Source organism: Catharus ustulatus, chromosome 1, assembly GCF_009819885.2.
Source record: "Catharus ustulatus isolate bCatUst1 chromosome 1, bCatUst1.pri.v2, whole genome shotgun sequence".
Lineage (NCBI taxonomy): Eukaryota > Metazoa > Chordata > Aves > Passeriformes > Turdidae > Catharus > Catharus ustulatus.
Window position 1 is genome coordinate 142,686,690 of NC_046221.1, and position 22,689 is coordinate 142,709,378.

Below are 22,689 nucleotides of genomic sequence, written 5' to 3' on the forward strand. Positions count from 1 at the left end.
TTCCAGTCTGGAGGGAGCCATCAGTGTACATGTTTTGGGGAGAGGTGGGTGGGTGAGAGTGGGATTCTCTGTGATTCCTTCCTTTTCTTGTACCCTCTGTCATTAGTATTGTTGTTGTTACTGTTCAGTTTCTTATCTCATTGGTGTTACCAGTAAATTGTTCTTATCTCAACCTGTGATCTTTGCCTTTCTTGCCTCCAATTCCCCCCTCCATCCTGCCACAGGGGAAGGGGAAGCAAGCAGTTTTAGTGGGAGTACTAAACTGGAGAATACCATTCCTAAAACAAAACATATGCCTGAAAATAAATACTGCAATTCTAAACCTTTGTTTCAGACGTAGTTTTCCACTGCACTGTCCTGTCCAAAAGCATTAGTTCAGTTAACAGGAGTTAAGTGACACAGTCAAACAAGGAGCCCAGGCCAACTGCAGCAGTTGATGCTTTTGAAGAGCAGGCCCCTCTGGTCACACAGATTTCCTCTCCAAGAGCTTTTCCTACTTCGCAGAAGATGGTTTGAGGGACCAAGGCTTTTCTCACAGCTCAGGACTGGGAGAGCTAACAGAAGAATGGGATGATGAGTGAGCTTTTCTTAGGTAACGGGTGGCAGAGCCAAAAGTTTCTGGGAGACCTCGGCGTGCTAGGACAGCCACACAAAGTAAAGATATGTGGTTTTAGGCAAACAACAACTGCTAATCAGAAAATCCAAGAGTCCTAACAGACTGAACTAAGCAGGACAATATCCAGCTTCCTTTGCCCTCCTCATATTAGATCATAGACTGGATATTTCATATAATTCAGAGCCTGATAAAACAAAACCAAAGTCTAAGATAAAGACTCTTTCACCAAGTTTGTTGCTAAAAGTATAAATTAATGGAAATCTTAAAACCAAAATATTTTCCTATGGAATTCTTAGCCCATGATTTTTTATAATCAAGAAGTTGATACATTTCTTAACCCATAGGTGTTGAAATGCTAAGATAAAATAAGCATCTGAATGTTTGCAGGCTCATTCTAAGCAATCTTGAATTCTGATCTTGTAACTAAAAGTTGCTTTGACCCACATACAGTTCTGGTAATCCAAAGTACTAGGGAAGTGTAATATTCTGTATCTCTAGCCAGAAACTAGAGATATATTTCCTTTGGGAAATGTACATCCTTTAGAAAAAAGATAATTAACTAAAACTAGTAAGTATCCACATTACTGGAACCCGAACAACCTTGTCACTTTCTGTGGAATTCTTTTTTGATTCAGTTTCCGTCCATAAATTACACAAACCCCATTCCAATTTTTAAAAGAAACAAGCCTCACAACCATTATGAGAAGACACAAATTCAACATACCAAAAGAGTCTGTTTATTTCAGAATGAACATTTAATCTGTTTTTACTGAAATTCGTTGCCAAACTTCAGATGATTTTAGGGCAAGTAGAATTATGATCATTGTGGAATTCCAACATAAACACTAACACAAACTATGCCCACCCTTATGTGAAATGCATATACCCTTATGTGAAATAACTTTGAGGTCATCAATATGTAGGACACGTCTTCCTATCTGTGGCAAATCTGGATCAAGACTTGAAATCAGTTTTGGAGCGGTTGCAAGATACCTCAGATGCTCTTATCCCACATATCAGTGTTTCCAAGAGCAAAACGTTAAGAAACAGAGGCTCTTCAAGCTAATGGGTTTAACACTGCTCCAAAACTGTTTCCCATTTAAAGAATTCAAAATTATTATGAAAGGAGTTCAAATGCAAAAATTGCAGTGCAAACCTGCTTTTTAGGCAGGATTTGTCACTTTTACTAGCAGGCTCCTGTGTGGCTCAACACAAAATGAATTCCAGGCTCCCAGCTCTTCAAAGAGCCACTGAACTGATTTGCAGGGACCTGTGACACAGAAAGTTCTGGGATTGCCAGCTGCAAAGGCCCACAGGTCCTCCAAGGTTAGAAAGCTCTTGGCTGAATTTCATCCTGGACAGCCATAAAGCCAGGAGTTTCAAAGCCCATGGGAGCCATAACAGCCAGATGCCAAGGTTTCTGGGTCAGCTTTGATTCCTACAAACTCCAGTTCCTCCACACCCTGAGATCTCAGGGAATCCAAGACCTGCAGCACAAAGCCAGCTCATCAGACTGGCTGTTTCTGAGCCAGGATTGCATTTCCTTCCACAGATAACTATGAATAATAGATCCTGATAAAACTGAAATATGATTTTAAAATCTTGGAAAATTCCTGAAACTACCAGAATAATTGAGCAATAACTGGAAAATTACCTACAATGAATGACCAAAGGAAAAACATATCAATGAGGAAATAAAATTATGCCATAACTAACACAGACACTTGAATAGATTGATCATAGAATATCAATTTATAATAAGTATAAGAGTATAAGAAAGAAAGAAAGAAGACAATGAGGTGGTGATGTAAATGTTCAAAATCAAAGATAATCCATGTATGGCCTGAAGAATGAATAAACTTTTTTTGCAGTTTTTCACAAATATTTTGTATGAAGATCATGGAGGCAGATGGCTATTTAGCATCTAGAAATTGAAGTTACTGTCATAAAATGTCTCATTTATTAGATGAAGTTTAAAAAAAAATTAGAGACAGGACTCTGTAAAATTCTTCTCTCATTTTATACAAACAAGTGCAGTAAGTGCTATTGTGACAATTGAAAGTACAGAGTACTAAACTGGCAACAAACTACAAGTGACCAGCTATTTTTACTTTGAAAATAGAAATAGGCCCAAAAAAAAAAAATCAAGACAAAATTTTTTAATATTGAATTACTTCACTTCCTGTCTTTAAAATCTAGTTTCCTCTTCATCCATCAATTTTCAGGATATTCAGCTGAGGTGTTTAGGCTCAGTGTGTCTTCATTTCTTACTGCTATATAACCTAGGAAATTCAAGATTTAAATCACTCTATTAATACCACCAAATCTGGTAGATTGAGAATAGTATTTAATGACCAAAGAAAATCCTGTTAAATTAAAGTTTTGTTATTAAAAGGTATACTTTGCCCTCAAAGCAAAAGAGGTTAGTAAGACGAATACATGTACATTCTCACTGCTTTCATCAGAATTATTGTTATATCTCAATTTTCACTATCACTAGATAAAAAATAAAGATACATTTTCTAGCAGGATAATTGAACAGCACACTCTGACATATTATTTCTAATTAACATCATATCCACTTTCAACCAAGCCAGCCTTGTTGAAGACAGATTTCTTTTCACATTTGTAATGCAGTTAGCTAATGTTCTTTCTGAAGTCAGTACAAGGAGATCCTCTGACAATAAATAATATACAAAATATGGTAAAATGATTCTTCCAAAATGTACTTTAGGTCTGTCAAAGTCGCAGATGTTTTCAGTTTCATTCAATATTCTTTTACGGAACATGTGAATTCCTCGATGGCACATAATCCTTTTTGCATCATATTCCTCAAGATACAGTGGTCAACTAATACAATTTAGATAGTTCTTGATCATAACTGGAAGATGAAAAATATTATTTACATTTAAAGGATTATCTTGTGCCAAAGGGGTACTTAATAATGCCAAACTTTCTTTGAATCATGTGTAGAAATAAATGTAAATTTTTCTGCTTTTCCCAACTATGGTGACTATCTGAAAGAAAAAGTGGCATCACCAGAAGTTAGATTACCTCCAGATGAAAACTGATCTTTAGCAACTCTCAAAATCTCTCTTCTAGTAGCAATGGCTAATTTGAAGTGTATTTACCTCTCCCAGGTTCACTTCTCAGCATAGCCCTTTGCACCAAGGAACCTAATCATGTTTGAATGCCCTCATTTCTAGCTGCTTTCTTTTACTTCCTTTAGGGCGTTGCTCAAAGAAGGGGTCTTGCAGCTGGCTATGAATCTCTTGGGCAACAAATGCAAAGCATAAAAGCAGGGAAAAAAATTTAAAACAAGCATTCATTGAAGTTAGTGACAATTTAATTCGAAAATATGCTTGGAACCATATGTTCAAAATTATGTGTACATATGCAAAAGAAAACAATGCCTGTTCTGGTTCTAGTTACATTTTGTTGAACTCAGTGATGCTGTACTAATCTATGGTAAACAGAAACAGAACAAGAGCAGTGAATATTCCAGTAAGCAGAACTAGAAAGAGTGAAATCAATAAAAATCAAACTAATATTAATATTCCTTAGCCCTGTTAACATGCAGAAGGTTACAAAAAAATAGATAATCCCCAAAGTCCAATAAAAGCTGATTTTTCTGTTGTGAGGAATATTTGAGGTATTGATAGTAGACCTGTTAGTTCTCATTAGTTGAAATGTAGTCTAAAATTTTTCAGATGTAATAACATTGTTCCTTGAAATTTTCTTATCATTCTTTCTTCCTACCAAAAACTTGATGTGTTTACTATTGAATAGTTCAGTAATATCTTTCACTGCTGACATTCCTTATATTTTTACCAAACCTGCTTGTCCTTATGTAATTTTATGTATTTTAATAAATTATTCTCTTACTTGCTATGCAACAGAGATGACAGTGGGTTGACCTAACAAGCTAAAATTTCTAACCTAGAAGACATTCGAAAAACTGTAAATCAAACCAAAGTATAATATTCTAAATATTTATATGAACACAGCTTCAGTAGAATATGTGAACATATATGAAGAATCAGATAAAATAGTACAGAGAATAGTAAGTTTAGAAATATGTACATAATAGCAATATATTAAAACACACTGCTTTGCTTGGTGTGTCTGAAAATTCACACTGGGCGGGCTTAGGCAAATAAGTGGCAATATGGAGTCACTCATTTAAAAAATCAATTAAATATCCCTATTTCCATAGTTATTTGTTGAATGACACTGATAAAAAATATGTATCATAAAACAGAAGAATACTGAAAAATTTGATTCAAAACTTTGTGTAGAGACTAATCCCTTGAAAGATGTTCATATTGTGTAAACATTTTGCCACAAAATCATCTCTCTTATTCACAGGGATAGAACCATAGAATCATTTAGGCTGGGAAAAAACTTTAAGACCATCAAGTCCAATGATCAACCCAAGTCCACTACTAAACCATGTCCCTAAGCACCATATCTACACTTTTTAAATACCTCCAGGGATGGTGATTCAATCACTTCCCAAAACCAACTGATCTAACTACTAAAGTAATATTCTAGTAATATTTTTATTGTCTTTTACAGCAGTAGCCAGATTAAGTTCTAGTTGTGCTTTGACCCCTTGATTTCTCCCTACAGAACCTCATGACATCACTGTAGTGCTCCTGAGTGGCCTGGCCCTTCTTCCATAGGTCAGAACCTCTCCTTCCTTAGCTCCAGTCAAATCTCTCTGTTCAGCCTTCTCTCTGTTCAGCCTTGCCTGCTTTACCCACTGGTTCAGCTTTCTGAATGTCATTTGACAAACAGAAACAGATGTCACACGGTTTGGTATTTCCATGCACAGGTGTTGCTGAGGATTCGTTGCTGCACCACAGCCCTGCTCCTTTGCACATCAGGTTGTGTGACCAGGGCTGATCTTTTCAGAAATACAAAAACCAACCATTTTAGAAATTGAATGAGAAAAGGAAACAGCATGGAAAAGGAAACATGCAGGAGCCCCGACCAGTTTTGTTTTCATTCCAATAAAGTAGTCAAATTCATCAAGGAGCCATCAAGACACACTGAAAATGAGGTTTTAGTGCAACCATGAGCATATAGAAGCCTACCTGATTTAAATCAATGCCATTCCACTAACATTGGTTTACACCAGCTATGAAATTAGCCCACAAAACCCAAATTTTTTGACAGCAGTGGGAGGAGAAACCTGAGAGAAGTTGGATATTTACCTATCTTGTATTAGTGTAGAGTGTTTTGATAGCTATGATATAAAAACTGGAGCTACCTCAGGTCTTGGTTTATTATTGGCTGTACTTAGGGCTCTGAAGTCCCTAAAGGTATCTCAGCTTGTAGGTTGTGTACCTTGGGTTTTCCAATGGGTAACAATAAGAAAATTACTGCCATCTCTAAGCCCTCTGAGTGTTATGAAGAGTTATACACTGACATTTGTAAAATGTGTTGGGATCCTGAACACAAAAGGTTGTAGAAGTATGATCAATTGTTGTCATTCTTTAAAAAAGGAATGTAAGGCTGTGAAGCAACGATGGAGCCTTTGTCAATACTGAAGAGAACTGTAACAGATATATGCATGGAACTTAGAGAAGTAACACTGCTTGTTTCATAGGGCCAGAAATTTAAACAGAGTTAGATATGCAGTCTTGATGGCACTGAAATTTCTTGAGTTTGGTCCTTGACATCACTACAGCTGGCAATTCTATAGCTAGAATCTTTATTTATATCAGAAAATGCAAGTAAACCACTTCCAGTAATTTGAAATATAATCATTACAATATTTTCTTCTCAGGTTTGTCTATAATTTTGTACACTTTGTTCTAAGCTAAAAATCCTGTGAATGTTTACTGCAATGGAATTTCATTTGTGCTAAAAAAACAGAGGTGTTCCTGCTCCACTACGTTGCATTTAATACATATTATTCAGCTGTCATAAATTGTGAAGGACAAGTGATTTTTATCTACATCCTGTAATTAAAAGAAATGCTGAAAAACTGCATGACTTGCTTCCATGTAGTAATACTATAGAATAATTTCTTGATTTAAGAAATGAGTAACCTATTTTATTCCATGCACAAAAGGTATCCCAAACAATGGTAATAATGGTCAAATTTTGTTTGGAAACCACAACTTTAGTTAATAAACAATTTTTCAAAAAGCACTACACAGAAGAATCACAGGCATTAATTTTCTCAGTTGTTACCAAAGATAGTACAAGCTGAAAAATATGAGCAGGTTAAAAATTCAAGCAGAGAGGTCATTTATGGTGAGGGACACTCAAGCAGCCCTTATGAATTTTTGTAAATTTTGTCTGGTGACCATCACAGTAAGATTTTTTTTTTTTCCTCAGTGTGCTGCAGTGTAGAAGCAGAAAACTTGTATGTAGGCTTGGTGACTGGTATGTGGAATGAAAAGACAACCTTGTCATAAGAAGCTGGAGGGATGACACACAACCTTATCAAACAAGAAACACAGGCTCCAGCAAGTTCAGGAAGAAAAGTGCCCCTGGTGTTCAGGGCACGTCTGCCCAGAGAAGCTGTGGCTGCCCCATCCCTGGAAGTGTGGAAGGCCAGGCTGGATGGGGCTTTGTACAAACCAGTCTAGTCGAAGATGTACCTGACCATGGCTGTAGGGTTGGAACTAGATGGTCCTTAAGGTCCTTTCCAACACCCAAAATTCCATTATTCTAATATCCAGATATGAATTTCTAGTATATCACTAAACAAAAACTGGAATATTATCATGTGTTCAATTGATAAAATCAGCAGACTTCTACAAAGGGACTGCCTTAGGACTACCTGGGGTGAGAGTAGATCAGGTTCTGGTATTAACTTGGTTTTTGAAGGAGAAGCCTAAATGTAATATTTGTGTACAGCCACAGTACATGGATATATTTTCTAGCAAGAAGAAGGATGCGCTGGTTTGGTGTCCTCCCGTTTATCTGGAAACAGTTGCTTCTGCAGTTCCTTTTTTTTCTTGAAGAAGATAGAAAGAATATGCATGTGGAATGTTGTTGATGTAGAAAAGATCATGCAAACAGTCCCCACTGAACTAGAGGCATATGAGTTCAAAGAGAACTATTTGTAACTTTTCTTCCAATGCCCTGGCTTTCGGTTTAATTAAGAAAAATAACTTTTAGCTGGCTAATTTAGCTCATGTGAAAGGAAAAAAAAAACCAATCTGCTGATCTTATCAGCAGGAAAATGTTTTCCAATGACATTTCTTTCAGTTCTTGAAAAAACTCAAAATTTTAAAAGAAAATTAATTTATAAATAAATAGATAAAAAAGAAAATGATTACATTATTTAACTAAGAATTCTAACCTCTTGGCTGGAAACCACAGTATTTTGGTTTATAGTTGCTCTGTGCCATGTAGCTGTTGTTACCTGAGGTCTCAAGACCTCAGATTGGAGAGTCACTCTTTTTAGGAGTTTTCTATTTTAAGGTATTAAAGAAAAAAAAATCCCTAAACCATTTCCTGATTGGCTTCAGCAATAGACACACAAAAAATTACTCAAATGTCCACTGAATACTAGATCCCAGATAGAATCCAAGACTAGGTTTAAATTAAGACAATCTGCCTGGTTATTTTGAGTCCTTCTGTTTCACCAAGTATCTCAGTTCCTCTTTGGTGTTTTAAAGGACTGAAAAGAATAGTGAATAAAAGGTATGCAAAGTGCTAAGTTGCTTTTATGTTCTTTTTGACATGAAATAAAAAGGAAATACTGAAAATATCTCTATAAAATTCTTCTCATGAGATGTACCTCGTGATCCCCCTTTTGGGCCTGGAGAGTGCTTGGAGTAGGCTGTATGCATAATCGAAGCTGTACACTGAATCCTGTCCTCAAATGAACAAAAAAAATCTGAGCCTGTCTGCTTCTCACAGGCTGGACTTGAGTCCTCTTGTTTAAGCTACGACAGATTGATATTGTTTCACTTACTCCAGTGACTACATGATTTCTGTGCTGTTGTTCCAGGCCTTTCTAACAGTGGTCTTTTATATATTTTTTTTTTCCATTATTATAAAACTGCCACTGCTCACAGATTTAGTTGGTATCTTTCTAGGCGTGAGGAGGAAAGAACTGGCTGGGGATGGAGACCATGCTATCATTTCATATCTTGATGTGGTACCCCACAAATTCATGTTGACACAATGCAATGACTGTAGATATATTGTGAGGAAGCATGTCATCCATTTTTTTGCCTCTGATTTTCTATAAATAACAGACTTCAGTCTCCATGGGTGCCAGGCTTGTATTTTGCAACATACCACTCCAACCCTTTAAAATTCCTCCTGACCATGTGGGAATTTCCTGTTCTGCCAAATAGGTTTGCCTGCATAATGCTGAGGTCTGTCTGTCTCTTACTGGAGAGAAATCCCCTTTTTTTTTAGGACAGAAACATTTTGATGTAGGTGAACACACACAGCTGGTATCAAAAGGTAACCTGGAACTTCTGCCACTTCTAAAAGTGACAGGAGAAGGAGGAAGGAAGGAGTCAGCTTAAGTTATGTGGGCCTGAGGTTGGGAAAACCCCTTTTCAAGAGAAACTGAGCTTAGTTTTTTCCTGCTGATTCACTGTGAGCAGCATCAGGCCAAGCTCTATACAAATTCACTAACATCACATTCCATGTAAGAGTCAAAAGCCTTTTTTCAGTTTCTAACCCTCTCGAGACTCTTTAATGATAATAGTCTGGGTTTGTGGACTGTGTTGAAAACCTCCTTTGAGTTTATGTTCCCATAGAAAATTAGTAGTTTTTCTAGTTGACCTTTTGGTAAGATCTCGTAATAACACCTGGAAAATATAAACAATGCCAGGCTAAGCCTAAGAGAAGTAAAACCAAAATTAATATTTGTTATAATAGAGAAAACACCGAGCAACTCTGACTTAAGATGTCTCAAAATATAAAGCATTATGAGAAGTATTCTAAAAATTGTCTAGCTTCAGCTTTCTTATAGCCTTTCAGAAGGATTTTACTATGGAAGTGAAAACATGACAGCATTCAAAACCATATTGATAGAACTAACACTGAGGTGTCATCTTGAAACTTAAGAATAATTAAAATGGGACATTTACCCTAAAACACATTTTCAGTGTCCCACTATAGTGAGTTATAGCCCAGAGAAAAAATAAAAAAAAAAAAACAAAGACAAAACCAAGTCTTGTGATGAACAATCAGAGTTTTGGTCATGATTTCAGGAGCTTTGTATGATTTTGGTAGGAAAATAATGAATACAAATGTTGAAGTAGTCTTTAAAAATTCACATGAAAAAGATGGTACACTTGGTACATATTTTATGGATCAAGAATTCATGTCTTATTTTCATGCCCATAACTGTGCAACAAAAACATTTTCAGTCTTGCTCAATTCTGCTTCTAGGAAATACCCCAGGGGGTGAGTGGCCAAATTACTAGATGTTTCCAAGATGCGTAGGAGTACTAAATCCTGGGTCAAGGAAACTTTTTTCTTTTTATTTTTCCTCCTATTTCAAGGGTTTGTAAGGCAGGTTTTTTGTGGGAGGTATTAAGGTAGTACATAACAAATGCTTTGTTTGTCTTACTGGTTTAGCACTAAAGAAGTGCAATCACTAATCCTAGCTCTAAAAACTGAATTCTTAACAAGTTCTTTTATTTCAGTCAGTGTTTAATTTTATAACTATTTTTAGTGTTCTTACATCCATTTCACTTTAAAAATCAATATATAAATATGCTGAATAAACAATTAAACACTAATTTTATTCCTGTTCTATATAATGGCTTGTACAGTATGTGCCATAATGGTTATCATCCATTGGAAAAAGAAAGGTAATTAATGATAAATTATTATTTTGGTAAACTGTGCAAGGAATTATAATTTTCCTATTTTTTTTTTTAATTTTTGTCTTAATGTTCTCTGTAAAAAGTCTCTGGACTTCTCATTCTCACCCACCTATCCAAAAGAATAAAATATACATGTGCTTGTTCAGTGTAGCAGATGAATTCCAACTCAGTTCTACCTCCTGTTGAAGTCTGTGAAAAATAGCTGTGTTCTTGTGCTAACACACTCCAATGATAAAATTAAAACCATTTATTTTACTGGGTTAAAGCTTGACTCATGAAACATTCGAGTACATAAACTCAAAATAGGACCCTTGGTGCACTCTGGGTCAAGTTCATAGATCTTGCAAAATTTAAAGTTGGCAAATTTGAGCAAATGCCTTTCCAGTATTCCTGACCTCTAGCTCATCATCACAAACTGTCCAAGGACCTTGCTTGATGCTAGTAAATTGCTTCTTCACTTAATGGTCATAAGCAAGAAACACAAACAGTACTTATGAAGCTATCAGTGATAGCTTCAAGGGCATTCCTGGTGACAAAGTGACACATTAGTTACAACCTGTAATGCCCTATATGGCATTTGGGTTCCATTCAGCATTTCAGTCTGGGATTATCTGCATTTTATATATACCTTGACAACCAGCAAAATTTGGAGAATTTCTGGTTTCATCATTAAAACATGCAGCTGAGCATCTTCTCTTACTCACTCCTGTGTTCTTATATTTAGAAAAATAATTTTCCCATTCTTTTTTTAAAAAAGGAAGATCTTATTTTAACTATGATTAGTTTTTCTTCAGCAGGCCGTACTACTGCTGAAATATGTAATATTATGACATTTGTAGGGCCACACACCAGTAAACAGTTTGCATCTGCATTGTATCAGGACTTTTTACTGAACACAGTGCTGTATATCAAAGTAATTTCTCTGTCTTTTCTGTCGCATCAGGACAAGGTGTGTAAATTTGTGATAGCATCATTTACCCTTCCTAGGAATTTTTGATCAAATTTTCTATCAACCTCAAATTGGCAGACTTCTTGCTCTGAAGCACTACCCTCACCTCCCGCCTATATTTAGCTTTCTCAATATCTCTCTGGGTCCCTTGCACTTTACCTGAGCTGACCCTCCCTAGACTGATAGTCCACAGACAGAAATTGGGTGATCAAGCAGATCAAGACTTCCCCCCCCAAAAATTATTACTGAATTAATTCTGTTGTAATCATCCTTTACCTTTAGCCATAACCTCGTGGTACATGGCAAACACCTCTTCCTTTGTTTGCCTCTGCAAATACAGTTGCCTTGCTTATGCTTCCCTGCATAAAACTTTGGTATTGCAACAGGTACAAACAGTTCTTTTAACAACTGACATGAAGGCAGAGGCTCTAATGGTTGAGCTGTGGGATGCCATGGAGGTCAATGATGTCAGAGGAGTATACAAAAGAATACTTATTGCATCTGCCAGAATCCTTAGAAGAGCCAAGAGATCAAACTGGATCATTCAAGAAAAATGTTGAGAGAAACAACCTTAATCATCGCCTCTGTATTTCACAGGCTAAAGTGATAAAGAATTTTGCAGTCCATATCTCCTCCACACAAAAATAGTAACACAGAAAAACCTTCTAGCAGAGCATTGATGGCCTTTCCCATCGACAGGATAGAAGTGACGCAGGAAAGATAGGTGGCCCTTGACCATTTATCTCTACTATGGTAAGTCACACACACAGTGAAGTATGAAATTTTAGCCAAGGAACAAAGGGTAATAGTTCATTCAGGAAGAGATTAGATCATCTCTTTGAGCAATTTTCCTTCTAAGCAGATCCTCTAAATTCCAGGCACAGCACCAAAAGCATCGTGGTTTGGGGGCTTCCCATTGCTGTGTTGACTCGCTGATGTGCCCTAGAAGGCTACAGGAATTTCCTGATGAATTAAGACTGGGAAGGGTAAATATTTAACTATGACACAAATAAATATACTTAAATGATAAAGGAAGGGATATTAAATCCTCATTTCTGTGACTTTTATCTGCATATGAATGCCCAATTTTTGAAAAGCTGCAGCAATGTTCTTTCAGTTCTTTGGTATTGGAGGAGACTTCAGGGAAACAGATTTTATATGAAGTATTTCTCTGAGATTTCAGAAATATCGAGTAATTTCTACACAGGTTTTTCAATTTTTAAAAAATCAACATTTCTTGGGAATAGCACTCTGATAGTGATAGTGATATAACTATTTGAAAATCCTTGCCTTTTTGAGACACAAATGCATGACTCACAAGTGAGACAAGAAAGACATGTAAGTGACCCTATTATTCACCCTCACTCTTGCCCACACACTGAACTGAGGGCAGAGTTTTAAAGAAAAGATTTATTTAATATTGTTTTATTTCGTTCAAAAGACTTCTGCATAAGAAATAAAATTCCCAGACAAAAAATATCTCTAAAACAACTCAAAGCTGAATGTATGAAAGTGAAAATCAGCACTTTTAAATAGAACCATGGGTAGTTTAATACAAATTCAAACATTCATTCAATTCAGTCTATAAGCAGCGCATCAACCTGCAGCAGAAATAATTTTTAGATTCAGAATTGATTAGCACCAATCTGATCATCTGTGTTCTAGTGTGAAAAGAATCCATGCTGCAAAAACAGACCAATTACCTTCTAAGGTTGTCCTCTCATACTCCCAATTTTCTCCCACAGTTCTCTAGTTTTGCCTTAATTTCATCCTGGCAGGAATACTCAGAGTTTATCCTATCTCCACTGTAATCTTTCAAGCCTGCTTGGTACAATAGGAGGAGAAAGAATGCCAGTACCCAAATTCTCAGGCAGAACAGAATCAGAAGAAAATTTGGCTAACAGGAACGATTGAAGTTTTGTTGTTTCCATACATTCCTATGTCAGAAGGAATGCCTGGTACCTCTATTTGCAACAAGACAGCTAGAGAAAACATGACAACTGGCAAGAATTTACAAATCAAAATCCCCAGAAGTGATGAAAAGTTATAGCTATACACCTCTGCCATTTTCTATTAAAGAAACAGATGTCATACATACCCAGATCAGGTTTTGTCTTGCAACATATGCACATGTAAGGTCAGAAATGTGCCTGGGATGAGGAGAACAAAAGTCCATACTTTTTCCAGAATATATGAAAATTCCTGCTTCATATACATTGTGGAAGGGACAAAAGCAGATATGCTTTTGTAAAATATTTTTTCAGCCATACAGTTGGGCAATGGTTCACACAGAATTAATGCATGTACAACAAACAAGGTTTCATCTTGCTACCAATTTTTTTTTTTCAAGCCTACAGGTCTGTTTGAGGAGAGCAACAGATTGACAGCAGGTGCATTGGTATAAAATATGAGAATGGATTTAAGACACAACACTTAAAACCAGATTTCCAAGTATTTTAATACTAAACACTCCAAATATCAAAATGCATGTATGTGTGCACACACTCACGCACCAGAGTGAGGAGTTGAAAGGGGAGAAATTCTGTAGACTTCTTAGAGAATTTTTCATCAGCCATTTTTTACTCATAGATCTCCTACACGGATTTTCCAACTGCAATGTTTTGCATGGTTTTCAGCCTCTCTCCTTTAAGAGAGGATTAACAATGCAGATCATATGATTGTGTACTACCACATAACAGACCTTTAAAGTACCTCTCCTAAAGACACACCTATTCCACCAGGAAATTAGCATAGTTCTCTTAGTCTTACTCTTTTCTTGCTTTACTTTTTTGCTTTTTTTGTTTGTTTGTTTGTTTTTTTTTTTTCATTTCTTCTCCTAGAAGCTAGTCAAGGAAGTATGAGAAATTTCCTTCAATCAGGTCACTTCATGGTCTTGAATACAGATTTTCTGTATGGTTTCCTCTGAGTAATTACAACATTATCTTGAACAATTTTTTTGGTGGGTTCATTTGGTTTAAACCTGAAAGCAAATCATTTATACAGTGTAACTTGAGCATCTTTCCAGCTGTACCTGTCTTGCTTTCACCATCTGCACCATATACTTGTTCAAGGTTGTGTGGAACTAACTCACTGTTAGGTCTTGTTTAGACAAGAAAGTTATGCTAGCTTGATTTGCATCGGTTTTAAGCAGGGAAAATTAAACTGGTGCAAGTCGCTGATTAGAAGTCTTATCCCAGTTGAGTAGTGACTTACACTTAGATAAATCTGATTCCTAACTAAGGCAATGAAAAATGAATCTTGATCTTTGTGCAGAAATATTAATGAGAATTCAGTGCAAACATGCAACATTTTATAGCATTCCTAAGCTACCCTTCCAAGTGTGAATATTCACCACTCTGGTGTTTCATAACACTGTCTAAAATATGCACATGTGGTTGCATAAAAATAACCTTGTGTTAAAGTACAGCTTGTTTCATAAGACAAAGGGGTTTTTTCCACGAAATACGAAACTATTTCAATTTCCTTTTCCTGATCAAACTTCAACCCTGTAATAAGAGAGGAAATTCTTATGCTACTGGGAGGACTTTTACACCAGGGCTGTTTATTCAAGACACTTGAGCTGCTGGTGTTAAAGATGAGTTCACAGCAAACTTACATGATACTGGTTCTAGAAAGTCCTCATTTACTACCTGTTCCTTCTGCAATTGTTGCAAATACAGACAATAAGACTGAACTAAGCTGAACTGAAAATTGAGATGAATACAAGTAGAAGGTTAAGTGTCCTCACCTTTCTTGCAATAGGTCATGCAAATGACCCCAGCTTTGATAACAACAAGTTTATCCATAATTTTTGTTAATGGTAGCTCTGAATATCAAGGCATTCCTCACTGGTCTTCATGAGAATCTGTACAAAATCAGTCCCTTGCAGATGGATACAGGTTGGAGCAGCTGCTTGATGGGTTTTGAAAACCGTGTAAGAATGAGGATTATTCTTACTGTGAGCAGGACACAAACAACCTGTTTAGCCAACTGCAACCTTCAAGATATTCTTGGCTTTATAGATGTACATTCATTGTATTTATCTGCTTATTTTTAATGAACTATTTTAGTTACCTATATTAAAAGCAATTTCCTTACAGAAGATTTTTAATCTCACAATTTTCTGTAAATATTGGAAACATTATCATAATACATTCACTGTAAAGTGCACAAAATACCTTCCACAATAAAGACTTCAATAGCAACACAAAAAATAATATAGTAGGCATCCCAACAGCCTTATGAAATTGAGTAGTAGTACTATATCTGTAGTAGAAAAGGGAAACCGGAATACTTAAAGTTTACAATTTCCTTGCAGTCACAAGCGAAGTCCATACTACAAGCATGGACAGAAGTAAAGCTTAAATACATCACACTTAACTGAGGCATTTAAATCAGGAGGTGAGCTGCTCAGGATTTTCCTGGGGTCAGTGAAGAGAAACAGGGACTTCCACTGAAGAGTTCAGAGAGCTGAACTCTGGGCTTGCTACTGTCTCATGACACAGCACTAAGAGATTCCCCTGAGCAAAGAAAAAACTATTTGGGTAACCGGCATTCCCCTGGAGAAGCTGGTGGCCGGGTGCACTCTTTGCTGGCTTAAAAACTGGCTCTAAGACTGGGCCCAGAGTGCAAAAGTGAATGGTGAATGGTGTTACTTCCAGCTGGTGGCCAGTCACTCATGTGGTCCCCAAGGTTCAATACTGGGGCCAGTCCTATTGCATGACTTTTTCAATGAACTGGATGAGAGGATCGAGTACATCCTCAGTGCGTTCACAGACTGCACTACATTGAGTGGGACTGTTGATCTGCTGGAGGGTAGGAAGCTTCTGCAGAGGGATCTGGACAGGCTGGATCTGCGAACCAAGGCCAATGTATGAGGTTAAACAAGGCCAAGAGCTGGGTCTGCCCTTGGGTCACAACAACCCCCTGCAGTGGGAACTGTGGCTGGAAAGTTTCCCAGTAGCAAAGGACCTGGGGGTGCTGGTTGACAGCAGTTGAATGTGAGCCAGCGCATGCCCAGGTGGCCAAGGTGGCCATTGGCATCCTGGCCTGTATCAGAAACAGTGTGGCCAGCAGAATTAGGAAAGTGATTGCCCTGTACTGGGCACTGGTGAAGCCACACCTCGAGTGCTGTGTCCAGCTTCAGGCCACTCAATTCAAGGACAGTGAATGGCTGGAGCAGGTGCAGAGAAGGGCAGCAAAGCTGGCAAAGAGTTTAAAGGTAAGTTGTATGAGGAGCAGCTGAAGGAGCTGAGGTTGTTTAGCATGGAGAAAAGGAGCCTAAAGGGCACCTTATCATTCTCTACAACTACATGAAGGAAGGTTGTAGTGAGGTTGGGGTTGGCCTCTTCTCCCGAGCAGCAAGCAACAGGGCATGAGGAAATGGCCTCAAGCTGTGCCAGGGAGAGTTCAGGTTGGATGTCAGGAAAAAACTCTTCACTAGAAAGGTGGTTAAGCATGGGAACAGGCTGCCCAGGGAAGTAGTGGAGTCACTGTCCAGGGAGGTGCTCAAGAAATGCCTGGATGTAGCACTTAGTGCAGTGATTTTGTTGATGTGGTGATGTTTGAGCAAAGGTTGGACTTGATCTTGGAAGTCTTTTTCAACCTTAGTGATCCTGTGATTCTATAATTCTAAGTTTGGGTGGGATGATGCAGGCCTAACATACCCAACCTTATTGCTTTTCCCCCAGTAATAATTTTTGGGTTTTTTTTCCAGGGCACATAGCACTGTGGAGTAGGTCGCCTACTTGAATGGGAACAATAAGTTCTCAGCACCCTCAAAATGACACAACATTTAATGTATATCAGTTTCCTTTGGAAAAGCTCTCAGTGCTCCAAATGAGATCTCCCACTGGGCATCTCGGTTGGACAATTCTGATGACTAATAAACGTAATATTTTATTGTTACCAGAAATTGTCTAATTATGGCTGTCATCACTGTAAATAAACACATTCAGGTCCTACTGAACATTATGATAAACCCTTTCCTCCAAGCATGGGAAATTTTTTTAAGTCGTTTGCTACCAAATGTGGCAACATGAGAAGCTGTCTCTCAGTCTAATTCCCTGATTCTTCTGCTTCTTAAAAAAAATTAATTGTCAACAAAATTATTCCCCAATAATCTAAAGCTTTCAGGCACTTCCACATTTGAAGTCTTGCCTCTTTCTTGTGGCTACACCAGAATATTCCAAGAATTTGGGCAATTTGACTAATGAAGCTTTGAAAAGCAGGCATGTTTTTGGCCAATACATTTTTGAGGGTATATAAGCAATTTTGGATTTACACTCAAACGTGAATTTTTTTGGAGCCTATTTATTTCCATTAAGTCAATCTTTACTCCTTAAATTTGGATTTTGTATATACTTATATAGATATATAAGTATATATGTATATATTAAGTACACATATATATATATACTTGCTTTTATGTATACATATATACGTGCTGATTGAGTAGTACACTATGAAATCCCACTATTTTGTATTCCACCCTTTGTTTCACAATATGTTTATGGGAACTGCACTTCAGCTATCACTAGGATGAGGGTCTGCTTTGGACATGAAAATGCATTGACTCTGAAGTAGAAAGTAGCATGCAGATTAGTAAGCAGCCTCTGTGTCTAACAAAAAAATACAGGTTTGAGCTGGACACCAAATAAGAAGCTAGTGCCCACTTTTGGATGAAACATTCTTACTACTTTTGTTCAGCTCTGGTCTACCTTGAAAAACAAAAGATTTACTGGAAACCTACAGTAATTTCACGAATACAAGCCGCACCAATTTGACCAAAATTTTGGTGGAAGCCCGGAAGTGCGGCCAATATTCCGGGGCAGCTAATACATTAACAAAATTCTAAAAGCTGCCAACACGGAAGTGAGAGCCCGCGGCAGCCCCAAGCCAAGTTGGAGCCCGGCCGGCCCCGGCAGAGGTGGGAAAGCCTGGCAGAGGCGGGGCCAGCAGTGTGGGGGGCGGGTGGCAGAGCCTGAGCCAGCAGGGCGGGGCAGGGAGGGCGGCAGAGCCCGGGCCAGCAGGGCGGGGGAGCCCGGGAGAACTGGGGCTAGCAGTGCAGGGGAGCATGGCAGAAGCAGGAAGGCCGGCGGGTGGGGCTGCCTGGCAGCGGGGGAAGCCCAGCAGAATCGGGGCCAGCAGCGTGGGGGAGCCCGGCGGTGCGGGGGCCTGCAGTGCCGGCCAGGGCGAGCAAACGCGGCGGTGGTGCAGACAGGAGGGGGTGGCCGGCGAGCCCGGCGGCGGCGGCGGCGGCAGCCCGCCGGCAGGGCTAGCGAACGCGGCAGCGGGGCGGTGCTGACGGGAGAGGGGGGCCAGCGAGCCCGGCGGCGCCGGCAGCACCACCCGGCCAGCCCCGCCGAGCCGTGGCGCTGAGCTGGGCCACCCGGCCCCGTCGGCAACCATGAGCGGGCCGAGCCTTCCTGGCCCCGCCCCAAGCCAGTAAAGCCCGCTATGCCGCGATCCTGTTACTAATTGGCCAATTTGTGAAAGCTGCGCACGGATTCTCGCGACGAACGAAAGTGCGGCTAATATTCGGGGTGCGGCTTATCTATTGACAAAGACAGCAACATTGTCGAGGCACCGGAAGTGCGGCTTATAATCCATGCGGCTTGTATTCGTGAAACTACTGTATTCTTTAAACAGCTCTGTTAGTAATGTTCATACATTCAGAACAGCAGATTCCAAATCCATTGACCACTTTTTGTTTGTGAGAGTTAGCAAGAGTTCCTAATGAATTTTCTGCTTGCACTTAACATCCAAATAGCATGTGAACTTTTAGGTCATGTTACATTCAAAAATGCCCAATGAAAGATAATTATGAATAAAATGGAAATTTTTTTTTTTTGATTGTTCAACTAGTGAAAATTGGTTTCTTAATATGAAAAAAATTCACACACACAATGACCATCTCCATCTTTGTATTAATATAAATTTTCCTGACAGGACATTATTACAGCTCTTTAGATCTGTCCTGCTCAGGGCAGGCTCTGTCACATTTTCACTCAGCTTGCTGTGTCATATTTCCACTCAGCTTCACAGCAAGAGTGTCATGTAAGGGATTTTCCCATCTTCAGCAAACCATATAAAATCCAAGGCAAAAATCAGCCACTCCACACATATAAGCATGGTATATTTCAATGCAGAAAACAGTAGTTAAGCCCTGATGGTAAAGACAGCAAAAATGGGCAAACTTTCAGCAGAGCCACAGCACATTGACAGATGCTGGTCTTTCCAAAAGTCATTTGTTTCTACACAATGACTGGCCCCCTCAAAACCTAGATCCCTTACCTGTTTAAAACCTAGGTGAGCACTTGTGTTGCTACTGTTGCAAAATAAGGAAGTCAACAAAGACCACAAAAGATGCCACAAAAAATAATCTAGTACAATTATTCTAAGGATAAACTTTAGACTACCAAATGGTTACAGATATCCCAGAAAAACTGGTCATAATTTCTTTCTTTAATAACTGAATAAAGACCATTATTTCATACTTCCTCAGCTGTAGCTGGTAAATAACAGCACAGGCACTTTGAAGGGAGAGGAAGTGAGTTGAAGCTGCTCTTTTTCTGTTTAAGTGTATCTACCTTCTTGTAATATTTGTATGTGCTAACTTCTAATAGTTTACTATCATTAAAGAATATTTTTAAACTTTTACGGTACTCTGTTTAAACAAAAGGCAAGAAGAAAAGAAAGAGTACATCATTAAAAACTCACTTATTATTGTTATAACAATTATTACTATCATTTAGATGTGAGGAAGAGTATATGGAACACTCATCTATAGAGCTATCCTGAATGTACACTGTGTCCATCAATACTGTGATTCAGCAAGCCAGCAGCAACTTCCTAAGCAAGACATGATGATAACATTTCATCTAACTCCTCTTTGGCAATCCTTAGACACTGCAACTAAATACCAAACAGTGTCACGTGAGCCAGGCAGTTACTGCAAGAAAGAAAATGTGATGAACTGTTTGTTTTGAACTATCAGTATAAACATATTGCAGAAATGAAAACCCAGCTTAAACAATGGGGAAAGTTATCCGGTATTAAAATAAACAGTTCTAGGAAAATCTCTAAAAATGTTTACCAAGTCATCTTCTTCCGCATAGTTTCTGTGCAGAGCATTTTGCCATGTCCCTGGTTTGTCAACCAACCCCAGTTACACTGATTATAGATATGCAAATTATAATGGACAAAGCTGGGCCTTAATTGCCTATAATTGGTTCCCCAAGCAAGGGCATTTTATCTACAATCAAGCCTGTAGGTCATCAAAGAAGCAATTTTGCATTAAGAAAAAAAAATTACTTTTTTACAGAAAAGTACTTGTTTTCCTTCTAAAAATCTGATAGGGGAGCATTTGTGCTGAAAAAATAATTCCCTTTGCCAAACATAGGCTATGTAAATTTTTATTGAAAGTTATATATATTACCTGAAGTAATAAATAACTCCTTTATGTAAGTCAGACTATTTCAAAAATCCTTAAACATTTTTGATTATAAGTATTCTCTTCCAGTAAAAGACCTGCAACTGTCAATTTTTCTGCAGTTCATTCACAGCAGGTGCATTGTAAAATGCTGTCTAGTGAAAGTTTAGAGGGAAAAACAAATGCAGACTATAAAATGAGATGTGAGATACCTATGTAATATATTCATGACACTTGAGCATTGTACATGTTTTGAAAGGAAATGAGTTATGGCTGAGATGCCTTGTGGTAGCAACAGCAACAAAGCAAATTCAGTATTCAGAGATGTTATAAAGGAGCTGCATCAGCCTCATTTGTTCAGAGTCAGACATGGTCCTTCACACAGAGAAACAGGTCCTTTCATTCCAAGGAAAACTGACACATGGGGATACATGCATAATCCCAGTTTTATGCTAACCCCTGGGAGCAGGGTATTGGGGACTGGGAGGAAAAGGAGGAGGGGAATAGTTCTGCCCTCAGACAGTTTTACAATCATTGCAGAAGAAAACAGCCCTAATATAAACCCCTTTCACTGGGCTTCCTACCTGTTTAATCACTTCCCTCCAAAGTGTGAGAGGACTAACCCTAGACACTCACACTCCAGAGACTCATATTTCCTCATGTTCAGTGAAACAGTGATCTTAGTTCAGTCTCTAGTGGACAAACACAGAATAAGTTGAGTCCTAGAAGCATGATTCAGCAGGCAATTTCCTCAAGTAAAATCATATGTGTATAAAAAAAGAAAACAACTTTCCTCTTTTCAGTGCTTGTCTCAGCCTGCCAAGGCACAGTAAAATAATTTATTTTCCTCTATATAAAACATCCTCTTATTTCCAGCCTTATATTCCCCAAGGCAGATCAAGACATTAAAAAATGAGGGAAGTAGTCTAAAAATTAAATCCTTGGTTACATTTTCTTTTCTCTCTTGCTATGGCCATATATGTAAGAGAACAAATAATTTATAAAAAATCAGGAAACCCTAAAATTCTACTAGAGTTAGGGGAGTGGGAGGGCTGTATATGCTTTTTAATATATTTATGTCTTTTATACTGTCTGGATGAAATAAAACTTGTAAATGAGTTAGCAGCAACTATGCTGATATGCAGTTCCAGTCCAGCTAGTAGAGTCTTCATGAGAGTTTTATGGATGTTCATTCTTAGTATGAACTTGTGTTGGAGTTAAATTGTGTATCTCTCAAATGGGTACATACATCAGTTTTCTTGTACTAGATTACATGACTGGTTGCGTCACTCAGTTGTGTAATTTTCTAAGTTTTGTCAGATCAAAATGGCAGAGTGTGAATGGGAATATCACAAATAGCTATACACAGACTGTTCATTTATTTTAACTGGTCACCTACTCCAAAGGATTTTCTTTATCAAGGTATGGACAACATCTGTGCAAGGTATGTAATTGTGCACACATGAGTGATCATGCTAAGGTGACTGGGACTGCTCATATGAGTGAAATTATTCATATATTTAAGCCTTTCAGACCCAAACTTCATAAAAATAATTACTTCTATTAAGTTACTACAACACCTTGAAACCCATTTTCCCCTTTCTAGGAAAGAATGCACATATATGAACACAAATTGAAGCAGGCTGTTTCAAGACCAGTGTATTCAACATGGTTAAAAATGTTTACTGTGAAGTTTTAGAAGTAAGAATGCCGGTATATTTTTCTGTTTCTTTCCAGCAATCATCTGGGTAGAATAGTATTACAGGATCTGTTTATGGAGGAACAATGATATTCTTAACCCAGCACCCTTAAATGCTGATTTTTTAATGCTCCCTTTTGCTGTCACAGTAGCAGGTATCCTGCATGACAT

General features: G+C 38.1%; 1 protein-coding gene across 2 annotated transcripts in view; it reads right to left on the reverse strand.

Annotated features, from left to right (window-relative positions):
• Positions 1–22,689, reverse strand: part of LOC117009128 (angiopoietin-1) — a 153,443-nt gene that overhangs the window by 130,082 nt on the left and 672 nt on the right. The gene's annotated exons all lie outside the window — the stretch shown is intronic.